We start from the raw sequence: 13,440 nt of genomic DNA, 5'->3' as shown, positions 1-13,440 counted from the left end.
TCAACAGCAAAACTAGTAAGAATTTCTTTTTTCCTTCTTCACAATTTCACAACTAGAAGATTCATTCTTTCTGTAGATCTTAGCAACTTCAGCATCTGATTTTTTTCTTTCCTTATTAAGTAGAGAACTTTCACCTTTTCACTTAAAGGAAGCACTTTGCAGCTCCTCTTGGGCGTATCTGAATTGCCAGCATCACTATTCTTGTGCTTTGAGGCCATTATTAAGTAGAATAAAGGTTAGCTGAACACAAGCACAGCAGTTGATCTGAGATCTGCTAAGTGACTAACGGGGTCATATGCTGGACAAAGGGATGATTCACATACCATACAGGACAGCACCAGATTTCATCAAGCTATTCATAATGATGTGCAATTTAAAATTAATGAATTGTTCATTTCTAGAATTTTCCATGCAACATTTTCAGACTATGGTTGACCGGGGGTAACTGAAATCATGGAAAGCGAATCCATGGATAAGGGAGGACTACTGCAATGGCCTTTGTGCTAGGTGGTTCACTTGCATGGCAGTCTGAATCTTGTAGAAAAACAGCAGCTATTCTTACCTCAGTAAGTTACTCTCCCCCCGATCCCCTGCCATTTTGCTCACGACCAAAATAGATCATTCCTTAAATCTCATCACTCACTTACTCCACAAATATTAAGAAATAGGAAAGGAAGAGTCATACTATTCTACTTAGACTTTATAATTACTTTGAAATTTCTGCCTCAGCATCTTTGCTAGCACTTGTAAAGAAATATGGAGTAAAGTTTCATCAACCTTTGAATCATGCTTGTGTGTTTGCCTGATGATTCAAAAACTATTTTTCTGGAATGAAACTCTTTAACATTATGTATCAATATACACTTGGACAAATTCACTGATAAAAAATTTAGCATTTGTTAAACAGTTTTGCTTAGAATTTAAATTACACTTTTAAAATAGTTCAAATTAGTAGTCAATGTTTATTAAATGATGTGTTATTTATTTATTAAATATCATTACTAACTGATGTCATGTACAGTAAGTGCTTGGCCCAGGGTCTGACACAGAGTAATAGTAAAATAAAAGCTATCATTATTTTTTTAAGTCTACAGAGCATAATCCTATGTACTCTTTATTTTGTTAACTTTTATATTTCTGTGCTCATGGTAATTTGATCCATTACTATTTTTTGAAAAGACACTTTGCAATAGTAAAAGAACTGAAGTTAAAATACATATAAAGTAATATTGCAGTATTAAGATATGCTTACTATCTGTTTTACTCTTAGATCCTATCTATTGCAACTCCATTGTAGAATCTTCATATTAATCTTGATTTTCTTTAACATTAAAAAAGATTTATCAATATTTCCAAAAGACCATGGGGATTAATGGATTGAGTGAAACCCTTTGCTTATTCTGTTCGAGTCACTCAACAAAAATGATTTTTTAAAATAATTCTGATTATAATTCAGTAGATGTGTCACCAACATTAGATTATGTGCTACTGGAGGGAAAAGACTTTATTTTAGTAATTTCTACATTCATTTACTCATTTATTCATTTAATAATTATTTATTACAAACTTATCATGCGCTAGCTTCCAACTACACTGGAATCCAAGCATTTATCTATATTTTCTTCATGACCACAAGGCTCCTATTAATCAATATCTATTGCATAGACTCTCACAACAGACTCCTAAGTGTTCTTCCTACCCACAAGAAAGCTTTGGGTTAATTTATGCCTATCTTTAGCAGGAGATATGTTAATAGGAAGTTGATTCATTAATTTTCTCAACCACCTTCCTTGTAAGAAATCAGTCTGTTAATTTCTTTGGATATAGCTATAGGTACATACAGATATTTATATATGGAAAGAGAGAGGAGAGACAGACAGACAGATAGACAAAAACACTAAGTGGCAAGAATTAAGAGAAAGGAGGACCATTAAAGTTATTTGAGTGAATAAAACATTTAACAATACTGAGGGAAGAAATATAATAGAGTTCTAGGTTAATTCTCTTTTTATTTTAACATCTTTATTGGAGTATAATTTCTTTACAATGTTGTGTTAGTTTCTGCTGTATAACAAAGTGAATCAACCATACGTATACATGTATCCCCATATCCCATCCCTCTTGGGTTTCCCTCCGCCCCTCCCTATCCCACCCCTCTAGGTGGTCACAAAGCACCGAGCTGACCTTCCTGTTCTATGTGGCTGCTTCCCACTAGCTACCTATTTTACATTTGACAGTGTATATATGTCAATGTCACTCTCTCACTTCATCCCAGCTTACCCTTCCCCCTCCCCGGGTCCTCAAGTCCATTCTCTATGTCCACGTCTTTATTCCTGTCCTGCCCCTAGGTTCTTCAGAACCTTTTATTGTTTTTTAGATTCCATATATATGTGTCAGCATACAGTATTTGTTTTTGTCTTTCTGACTTACTTCACTCTGTATGACAGACTCTAGGTCCATGCACCTCACTACACAATAACTCAATTCCATTTCTTTTTATGGCTGAGTAATATTCCACTGTATATATGTGCCACATCATCTTTATCCATTCATCTATCGATGGACATGTAGGTCGCTTCCATGTCCTGGCTATTGTAAATATTGCTACAATGAACATTGTCGTACATGATTCTTTTCGAATTATGGTTTTCTCAGGGTATGTGCACAGGAATGGGAGAGCTGGGTCATATGGTAGTTCTTTTTTTAGTTTTTTAAGGAACCTCCATACTGTTTTCCATAGTGGCAGTATCAATTTACATTCCACCAACAGTGCAAGAGGGTTCCCTTTTCTCCACACCCTCTCCAGCATTTTTTCTCTGTAGATTTTTTGATGATGGCCATTCTGATAGGTGTGAGGTGATACCTCATTGTAGTTTTGATTTGCATTTCTCTAGTGATTAGTGATGTTCTGCATTCTTTCATGTGTTTGTTGGCAATCTGTATATCTTCTTTTTGAAATCTCTATTTAGGTCTTCCGCCCATTTTTGGATTGGGTTGTTTGGTTTTTTGATATTGAGTTGCATGAGCTGCTTGTAAATTTTGGAGGTTAATCCTTTGTCAGTTGCTTCATTTACAAATATTTTCTCCCATTCTAAGGGTTGTCTTTTGGTCCTGTTTATGGTTTCCTTTGCTGTGCAAAACATTTTAAGTTTCATTAGGTCCCATTTTTTCTTTTTGGTTTTGTTTCCATTTCTCTAGAAGGTGGGTCAAAAAGGATTTTGCTGTGATTTATGTCATAGAGTGTTCTGCCAATGATTTCCTTTAAGAGTTTGATAGTGTCTGGCCTTACATTTAGGTCTTTAATCCATTTTGAGTTTATTTTTGTGTATGGTGTTAGGGAGTGTTTTAATTTCATTCTTTTACATGTAGCTGTCTAGTTTCCCCAGCACCACTTATTAAAGAGGCTGTCTTTTCTCCATTGTATATTCTTGACTCCTTTATCAAAGATAAGGTGACAATATGTGCGTGGGTTTATCTCTGGGCTTTGTATCCGGTTCCATTGATGTCTATTTCTGTTTTTGTGCCAGTACCATACTGTCTTGATTAATGTAGCTTTGTAGTATAGTCTGAAGTCAGGGAGCCTGATTCCTCCAGCTCCGTTTTTCCTTCTCAAGATTGCTTTGGCTACTCGGGGTATTTTGTGTTTCCATACAAATTGTGAAATGTTTTGTTCTAGGTCTGTGAAAAATGCCAGTGGTAGTTTGATAGGGATTGCATTGAATGTGTAGATTGCTTCAGGTAGTATAGTCATTTTCACAATGCTGATTCTTCCAATCCAAGAACATGGTATATCTCTCCGTCTGTTTCTATCATCTTTAATTTCTTTCATCAGTGTCTTATAGTTTTCTGCATACAGGTCTTTTGTCTCCTTAGGTCGGTTTATTCCTAGGTATTTTATTCTTTTGTTGCAATGGTAAATGGGAGTGTTCCTTAATTTCTCTTACAGATTTTTCATCATTAGTGTAAAGGAATGCAAGAGACTTCTGTGCATTTATTTTGTATCCTGCTACTTTACCAAATTCATTGGTAAGCTCTAGTAGTTTTCTGGTAGAATCTTTAGGATTCTCTATATATAGTATCATGTCATCTGCAAACAGTGACAGTTTGCCTTCCTCTTTTCCGATTTTATCTTATTTCTTTTGCTTCTCTGATTGCTGTGGCTAAAACTTCCAAAACTATGTTGAATAATAGTGGTGAGACCAGGCAACATTGTCTTGCTCCTGACCTAAGTGGAAGGAGTTTCAGTTTTTCACCACTGAGAACGATGTTGACTGTTGCCTTGTCATATATGGCCTTTATTATGTTGAGGTAAGTTCCCTCTGTTCCTACTTTCTGGAAGGTTTTTATAATAAATCGGTGTTGAATTTTGTTGAAAGCTTTTTCTGCATCTATTGATGCAGTTTGTTAATATGGTGCATCACACTGATTGATTTCTGTATATTGAAGAATCCTTGCATACCTGGGATAAGCCCCACTTGATTATGGTGTACGAACCTTTTCATGTGCTGTTGGATTCTGTTTGCTAGTATTTTTTGAGGATTTTTGCATCTATGTTCTTCAGTGATATTGGCCTGTAGTTTTTGTTTTTTGTGACATCTTTGTCTGGTTTTGGTATCAGGGTGATGGTGGCCTCGTAGTATGAGTTTGGGAGTGTTTCTCCCTCTGCTATATTTTGGAAGAGTTTGAGAAGGATAGGTGTTAGATCTTGTCTAAATGTTTGACAGAATTCTCCTCAGAAGGCATCTGGTCCTGGGCTTTTGTTTGTTGGAAAATTTTTTAATCACGGTTTCATTTTCAGTGCTTGTGATTGGTCTGTTTATATTTTGTATTTCTTCCTGATTCAGTCTCAGATGGCTGTGCTTTTCTAAGAATTTGTCCATTTCTTCCAGGTTGTCCATTTTATTGGCATACAGTTGCTTGTAGTAGTCTCTCGTGAGCCTTTGTCAGTTGTTACTTCTACTTTTTCATTCCTAATTCTGTTGATTTGAGTCTTCTGCCTTTTTTTCTTGATGAGTCTGGCTAATGGTTTATCAATTTTGTTTATCTTCTCAAAGAACCAGCTTTCAGTTTTATTGATCTTTGCTATTGTTTCCTTCATTTATTTTCCATTTGTCTTTGATCTGATCTTTATGATTTCTTTCCTTCCGCTAACATAGGGATTTTTTTGTTCTTCTTTCCCTAATTGTTTTAGGTGTAAGGTTAGGTTGTGTATTTGAGATTTTTCTTGTTTCTTGAGGTAGGATTGTACTGCTATAAACTTCCCTCTTAGAACTGCTTTTGCTGCATCCCATAGGTTTTGGGTCGTCCTGTTTTCATTGTCATTTGCTTCTAGGTAGTTTTTGATTTCCTCTTTGATTTCTTCAGTGGTCTCTTGGTTATTTAGCAGCATATTGTTTAGCATCCATTTGTTTGTATTTTTTCAGTTTTTTTCCAGTAATTGATATCTAGTCTCATAGCATTTGATCAGAAAAGATACTTGATATGATTTCAATTTTCTTAAATTTACCAAGGCTTGATTTGTGACCCAAGATATGATGTATTCTGGAGAATGTTCCATCTGCATTTGAGAAGAAAGTGTATTCTGTTGTTTTTGGTTGGAATGTCGTATAAATATCAAGTCCATCTTGTTTAATGTATCATTTAAAGCTTGTGTTTCCTTGTTTATTTTCATTTTGTATGAACTGTCCATTGGTGAAAGTGGGGTATTAAAGCCCCCTAATAGTATTGTGTTACTGTCGATTTCCCCTTTTAAGGCTGTTAGCATTTACCTTATGTTTTGAGGTGCTCCTATGTTGGGTGCATAAATATTTACAATTGTTATATTTTTTCTTTGATTGATCCCTTGATCATTATGTAGTGTCTTTGTCTCCTGTAATAATCTTTATTTTAAAGACTATTTTGTCTGATATGAGAAGTGCTACTCCAGCTTTCTTTTGATTTCCATTTGCATGGAATATCTTTTTCCATCCCCTCACTTTCAGTCTGTATGTGTCCCTAGGTCTGAAGTGGGTCTCTTGTTGACAGCATATATACGGATCTTGTCTTTGTATCCATTCAGCCAGTCTATGTCTTTTGGTTGGAACATTTAATCCATTTACATTTAAGGATGTTATCATTATGTATGTTCCTATGACCATTTTCTTAATTGTTTTGGGTTTGTTATTGAAGGTCTTTTCCTTCTCTTGTGCTTCCTGCATAGAGAAGTCCCTTTAGCATTTGTTGTAAAGCTAGTTTGGTGTTGCTAAATTCTCTTAACTTTTGCTTGTCTGTAAAGGTTTTCTCTATCAAATCTGAATGAGGTCCTTGCTGGGTAGAGTCATCTTGGTTGTAGGTTTTCCCTTTAATCACTTTAAGTATGACCTGCCACTCCCTTCTGGCTTGCAGAGTTTCTTCTGAAGATCAGCTCTTAACCTTATGGGGATTCCCTTGTACGTTATTTGTTGTTTTTCCCTTGCTGCTTCTAATATTTTTTCTTTGAATTTAATTTTCGATAGTTTGAATAATATGTGCCTTGGCATGTATTTCCTTGGATTTATCCTGTATGGGACTCTCTGTGCTTCCTGGACTTGCCTATTTCCTTTCCCATATTAGGGAAGATTTCAACTATAATCTCTTCATATATTTTCTCAGTCCCTTTCTTTTCCTCTTCTTCTTCTGGGAACCTTATCATTCGAATGTTGGTGTGTTTAATGTTGTCTCAGAGGTCTCTGAGACCATCCTCAATTCTTTTCATTCTTTTTTCTTTTTTCTGCTCTGTGGCAGTTATTTCCACTATTTTATATTCCAGCTCTCTCATCCGTTCTTCTGCCTCAGTTATTCTGCTATTGATTCCTTCTAGAGAATTTTTGATATCATTTGTTGTGTTGTTCCTCATTGTTTGTTTGCTCTTTAGTTCTTCTAGGTCCTTGTTAAACGTTTCTTGTATTTTCTCCATTCTCTTCCTAAGATTTTGGATCATCTTTACTATCATTACTCTGAATTATTTTTCAGGCAGACTGCCTATTTCCTCTTCATTAGTTTGGCCTGGTGGGTTTCTACCTTGCTCCTTCATCTGCTGTGTGTTTCCCTGTCTTCTCATTTTACTTAACTTACTGTGTTTGCGGTCTCCTTTGCACAGGCTGCAGGTTCATAGTTCCCATTGTTTTTGGTGTCTGCTCCCAGTGGGTAAGGTTCATTCAGTGGGCTGTGAAGGCTTCTTGGTGGAGAGGACTAGTGCCTGTTTTCTGGTGGATGAGGCTGGATCCTGTCTTTCTGGTCGGCAGGACCACATCCGGTGGTGTGTTTTGGGGTGTCTGTGAACTTAGTATGACTTTAGGCAGCCTCTCTGCTAATGGGTGGGGCTGTGTTCCTGTATTGCTAGTTGTTTGGCAGGGGATGTCCAGCACTGGCGCTTGCTGGTCTTTGAGTGGATCTGGGTCTTAGCATTGAGACAGAGATCTCTCTGAGAGCTCTCACTGATTGATATTATGTGGAGCCAGGAGGTCTCTGGTGGTCCAATGTCCTGAACACAGCTGTCCACTTCAGAGCCTCAGGCCTGACACCCGGCTGGAGCACCAAGACCCTGTCGGCTGCACGGCTCAGAAGACAAGGGAGAAAAAAATGAAAGAAAAAAAATAAAATAAATAAACTTATTAAAATAAAAAAATTATTAAAATAAAAAAAATAATTAAAAAGATAAAGAAGAGAGCAACCAAACCAATAAACAAATCCACCAATAATAACAAGCCCTAAAAACTATACTAAGATGAACATAAAAATCAGAAACTAGTCAGTCACATACAGTAAACCCCAAGTCTACAGTTGTTCCCAAAGTCCACCACCTCAATTTTGGGAAGATTTGTTGTCTATTCAGGTATTCCACAGATGCAGGGTATCTCAAGTTGATTGCGGGGATTTAATCCGCTGCTCCTGTGGCTGCACGGAGAAATTTCCCTTCCTCTCGTTTGTTCGCACAGCTCCTGGGGTTCAGCTATGGATTTGGCCCCGCCTCTGCATGTAGGTTGCCCTCTGGCATCTGTTCCCCACCCAGACAGGAGGGGATTAAAGGAGCGGCTGATTAGGGGGCTCTGGCTCACTCAGGTTGGGGGGAGGGAGGGGTATGGAATACGGGTCGAGCCTACAGTAGCAGAGGCCAGCATGATGTTGCGAAAGCCTGAGGCATGCCGTGTGTTCTCCCGGGGAAGTTGTCCCTGGATCATGGGATTCTGGCAGTGGTGGGCTGCAGAGGCACCCAGAAGGGGAGGTGTGGATACTCACCTGTGCTTTCACACAGGATCCTTGGTGGCTGCAGCAGCAGCCTTAGCGTTTCATGCCCTTCTCTGGTGTCCACACTGATCTCAGCAGCTCACGCCTGTCTCTGAAGCTCGTTTATGTGGTGTTCTGAATCTCCTCTCCTCACACACCCCAAAACAATGGTCTCTTGATGCTTAGGCAGTTTCAAACATTTTCCCAGATTCCCTCCCAGCTAGCTGTGACGTAGTAGTCCCCTTCAGGCTGTGTTCACACAGCCAACCCCAGTCCTCTTCCTGGGATCTGACATCCGAAACCCGAGCCTCAGCTCCCAGCCCCGCCCACCCTGGTGGGTGAGCAGACAAGCCTCTCAGGCTGGTGAGTGCTGGTCAGCACCGATCCTCTGTGTGGGAATCTCTCTGCTTTGCTCTCTGCACTCCTGTTGCTGCTCTCTCCTCGGTGGCTCTGAAGCTTCCCCGGCCCCCTCCCCCCCCCGCCCATCCCCGGTTTCCACTAGTGAAAGGGCTTTCTGGTGTGTGGAAACTTTTCCTCCTTCACAGCTCCCTCCCACTGGTGCAGGTCCCATCCCCACTCTTTTGTCTCTGTTTCTTCTTTTTTCTTTTGCCCTACCCAGGCACGTGGGGAGTTCCTTGCCTTTTGGGAGGTCTGAGGTCTTCTGCCAGCATTCAGTAGGTGTTCTGTAGGAGTTGTTCCACATGTAGATGTACTGTTGATGTATCTGTGGGGAGGAAGGTGATCTCCACGTCTTACTACTCTGCCATCTTGAAGGTCCTCTATATCAGTTCTAGGTTATTTCTATTCACTTTTGTAAGAAAGATCTCAATTAAACAAATACATATAGGAATGCTCAATAAAAATATCATCATCACTTAATTGGTTAGAGTGTACTTATAAAATGTACCTGAAGGATAATTACAGCGAATTTTGAAAAGAAAGAGTGGTTACTGAGTCCAGTTATGGTCAAGAGAAAATAACACTGGAGGATATATTTTACTTTGTTTGCTTTAAAGCAGAAAGTGTACTTGATGTATGTCCAAAGAGGTGTCTAGCTGATTGTTATAAAATGGGGGACATAGGCGATAAGAATGATAAATATTTATAGTGTTGAACAGATATGGAAATGGAAAACTACATTCATGGCACTGAGCCCTTTGACCATATGACAATATCTGTTTTGAAAAGAATTTAAAAACATCATGACTTTAAAGAAAGTAGTTAGGGGAAGTATTTTATATTTACATATAAATTTCTATTAAACAATATTTTGTATATTTTTTTCATACTTTTAATTCAGTGTGTACTATTTTATTTTACAGTAATTTATGTAATATGTGGGCATAGAAAATATAAATAATTAAAATAAAAATCCTTTTTATTGCATGAAATAAATCTTATATATCATGAATATTTTTCCCTCTATTACAAATTCAAGACAGACTACAAGTCAAGACCCTGAGCTCTGAAGTCAGAAATTCTGGAATTAAATTCTGCTGCTTACTACTTGTATGCTCTTACTTACTCAACTTCTCTAAGATTTAATTGCCTTATAAATATAGTGAGATAATCAAAGTACCTGCCTGATAGGACTGATGTACAAACTAATGGGATTATGCATACAATACCTAGCACTGTGCCTAGTATATACTAATGCTCATTATTTTTTATCATTTTAATGGCTACATATTATGTCATTATATTGTTATACTTGAATTTATTTAATCAGTCCACCTGCATTGTCACTTATGTTGCTTCCACATTTTGTCATTATTACCAAAGCTACAATGAACACTCTTATTGCAAAATATTTATCATTCTTATTTTGTATGTACTCCTATGTGTAGATGGAATTGCTGGTCAAAGGCATGTACATTTGTAGAGTTTTTAGTCATTTATATTTGGTTCAGGAAAGAACAAACAAGAGAGAGAAAAAAAAAGGTCCCTCAGTTGTAGAAAGATATATGCCTGATAAAATTTTAACTCCAGAGACCTTCAAGATGGCGGAGGAATAAGACATGGAGATCACCTTCCTCCCCATAAATACATCAAAAATACATCTACATGTGGAACAACTCCTACAGAACACCTACTGAACCCTGGCAGAAGACCTCAGACTTCCCAAAAGGCAAGAAACTGCCCATGTACCTGGGTAGGGCAAAAGAAAAAAGAAAAAACAGAGACAAAAGAATAGGGATGGGAACCTCACCTCTGGGAGGCAGCTGTGAAGGAGGAAAGGTTTCCACACACTAGGAAGTCCCTTCGCGGGTGGAGACTGCGGGTGGTGGAGGGGGGAGCTTCAGAGCCACGGAGGAGAGTGCAGCCACTGGGGTGCGGAGGGCAAAGCGGAGAGATCCCTGCACAAAGGATCAGTGCTGACCAGCACTCACCAGCCTGAGAGGCTTGTCTCCTCACGTGCCATGGTGGGTGGGCCCTGGGAGCTGAGGCTCAGCTTCAGAGGTCAGACCCCAGGGAGACGACTGGGACTGGCTGCGTGAAGACAGCCTGAAGGGGGCTAGTGCGACACAGCTAGCTGGGAAGGAGTCCGTGAAAAAGTCTGGACCTGCCAGAGAGGCAAGAGACCTTTGTTTCGGGGTACATGAGGAGAGGGGATTCCTTCCCAGTGTGCCCACAGAAGGCAGAGCACTGCCTAAGGAAGCTCCAGAGATGGATTCAAGCTGCAGCTATCAGCTCGGACGCCAGAGACAGACATGAACTGCTAAAGCTATGGCCGTTGCCACCAAGAAGCCTGTGTGCAAGCACAGGTCACTATCCACACCCCCTCAGGGAGCCTGTGCAGCCTGCTACTGCAGGGTCCTGTGATCCAGGGACAACTTCCCTGGGAGAACACATGGCACGCCTCAGGCTGTTGCAATGTCAAGCCAGCCTCTGCAACCTCAGGCTCACTCCACATTCCAATTATGACTACCGTACACCCCCTCCCCCACAGCCTGAGTTAGCAAGAGAGTTCCAAACAGCTGCTGCTTTAACCCCCTCCTGTCTGGGTGGGGAACAGACTACTGAGGGCAGCCTACACATCGAGGCGGGGCCAAAACCAAAGCTGAACGCCAGGAGCTGTGCGAACAAAGAAGAGAAAGGGAAATTTCTCCGTGCAGCCTCAAGAGCAGCAGATTAAATCCCCACAATCAACTTGATGTACCCCGCATCTGAAGAATACCTGAACAGACAACGAATGTTCCCGAATTTGAGGTGGTGAACTTTGGGAGCAACTGTAGACTTGCTTTCTGCATCCAATTTGTTTCTGGTTTTATGCTTATCTTAGTTTAGTATTTAGAGCTTATTATCATAATGGATTTCTTTAGTGGTTTGGATGCTCTCTTCCTTTTTTTTTTTTTTTAATATATATACATATATATATTTTTTCTTCCTTTTTCTCTTATTCCAAGTCTGTATGTGTATGCTTCTTTGTGTGATTTTGTCTGTACAGGTTTCCTTTCACCATTTCTCCGAGGGTTCTGTCAGTTTCTCTTTTTTATTTTTAATCTTTCTTCCTTTTCTTGTGAACCATGTGGCTGGCAGGGTCTTGGTGCACTGGCCAGGTGTTGGGCCTGAGCCGCTGAGGTGGGAGGGCTGAGAACAGGACACTGAACCACCAGAAACCTCCTGGCCCCACGTAATATCAATCGGCGAGAGCTCTCCCAGAGATTTTCATCTCAATACTAAGACCCAGCTCCATCTAACAGCCAGCAAGATCCAGTGCTGGAAGCCCCATGCCAAACAACTAGCAAGACAGGAACACCACTCCACCCATTAGCAGAGAGGCTGCCTAAAGTCATACTAAGTCCACAGACATCCCAAAACACATCACCAGATGTGGCCCTGCCCACCAGAAGGACAAGATACAGACCCACCCACCAGAACACAGGCACCAGTCCCATCCACCAGGAAGCCTACACAAGCCACTGAACCAAACTCACCCACAAGGGGCAGACACCAAAAATCTCGGGAACTACAAATCTGCAGCCTGCGAAAAGGAGACCCCAAACATAGTAAGTTAAACACAGTGAGAAAATAGAGAAGTGTGCAGCAGATGAAGGAGCAAGGTAAAAACCCACCAGACCAAACAAATGAAGAGGATATAGGCAGTCTACCTGAAAAAGAATTCACAGTAATGATAGTAAAGATGATCCAAAATCTCGGAAATAAAATGGAGAAAATACTACAAATGTTTAACAAGCACCTAAAAGAACAAAAGAGCAAACAAACAATGATAAACAACACAATAAATGAAATTTAAAATTCTCTAGAAGGAATCAATAGCAGAATAACTGAGGCAGAAGAACGAATAAGTGACCTGGAATATAAAATAGTGAAAATAACTGCTACAGAGCAGAAAAAAGAACAAAGAATGAAAAGAATTGAGGATAGTGTCATAGACCTCTGAGACAACACTAAACGCACCAACATTCAAATGATAGGGGTCCTGGAATAAGAAGAGAAAAAGAAAGGGACTGAGAAAATATTTGAAGAGATTATAGTTGAAAACTTTCCCTAATGGGAAAGGAAATAGTCAGTCAAGTCCAGAAGCACAGAGAGTGCCATACAGGATAAATCCAAGAAGAAAAACGCCAAGACACATATTAATCAAACTATCAAAAATTAAATTCAAAGAAAAAATATTAAAAGCAGCAAGGGAAAAGCAACAATAACATACAAGGGAAACCCCATAAGGTTAACAACTAATCTTTCAGCAGAAACTCTGCAAGCCAGAAAGGAGTGGCAGGTCATATTTAAAGTGATGAAAGGGAAAAACCTACAACCAAGATTGCTCTTACCCAGCAAGGATCTCTTTCAGATTTGACAGAGAAATTAAAACCTTTACAGACAGGCAAAAGCTAAGAGAAAACTACTAGAGCTAATCAATGAACCTGGTAAAGCAGCAGGATACAAAATTAATGCACAGAAATCTCTTGCATTCCTATACACTAATGATGAAAAATCTGAACAAGAAATTAAGGAAACACTCCCATTTACCATTGCAAGAAAAAGAATAAAATACCTAGGAATAAACCTTCCTAAGGAGACAAAAGACCTGTATGCAGAAAACTATAAGACACTGATGAAAGAAATTTAAGATGGTACAAACAGATGGAGAGATATGCCATGTTCTTAGATTGCAAGAATCAACATTGTGAAAATGACTACACTACCCAAGGCAATCTACAGATTCAATGC

This window comes from Monodon monoceros, unplaced genomic scaffold, assembly GCF_005190385.1.
Source record: "Monodon monoceros isolate NGI ecotype Baffin Bay Population unplaced genomic scaffold, NGI_Narwhal_1 Super_Scaffold_16, whole genome shotgun sequence".
Taxonomy (NCBI): Eukaryota; Metazoa; Chordata; class Mammalia; order Artiodactyla; family Monodontidae; genus Monodon; species Monodon monoceros.
Note: the sequence above shows the minus strand (reverse complement) of the source record.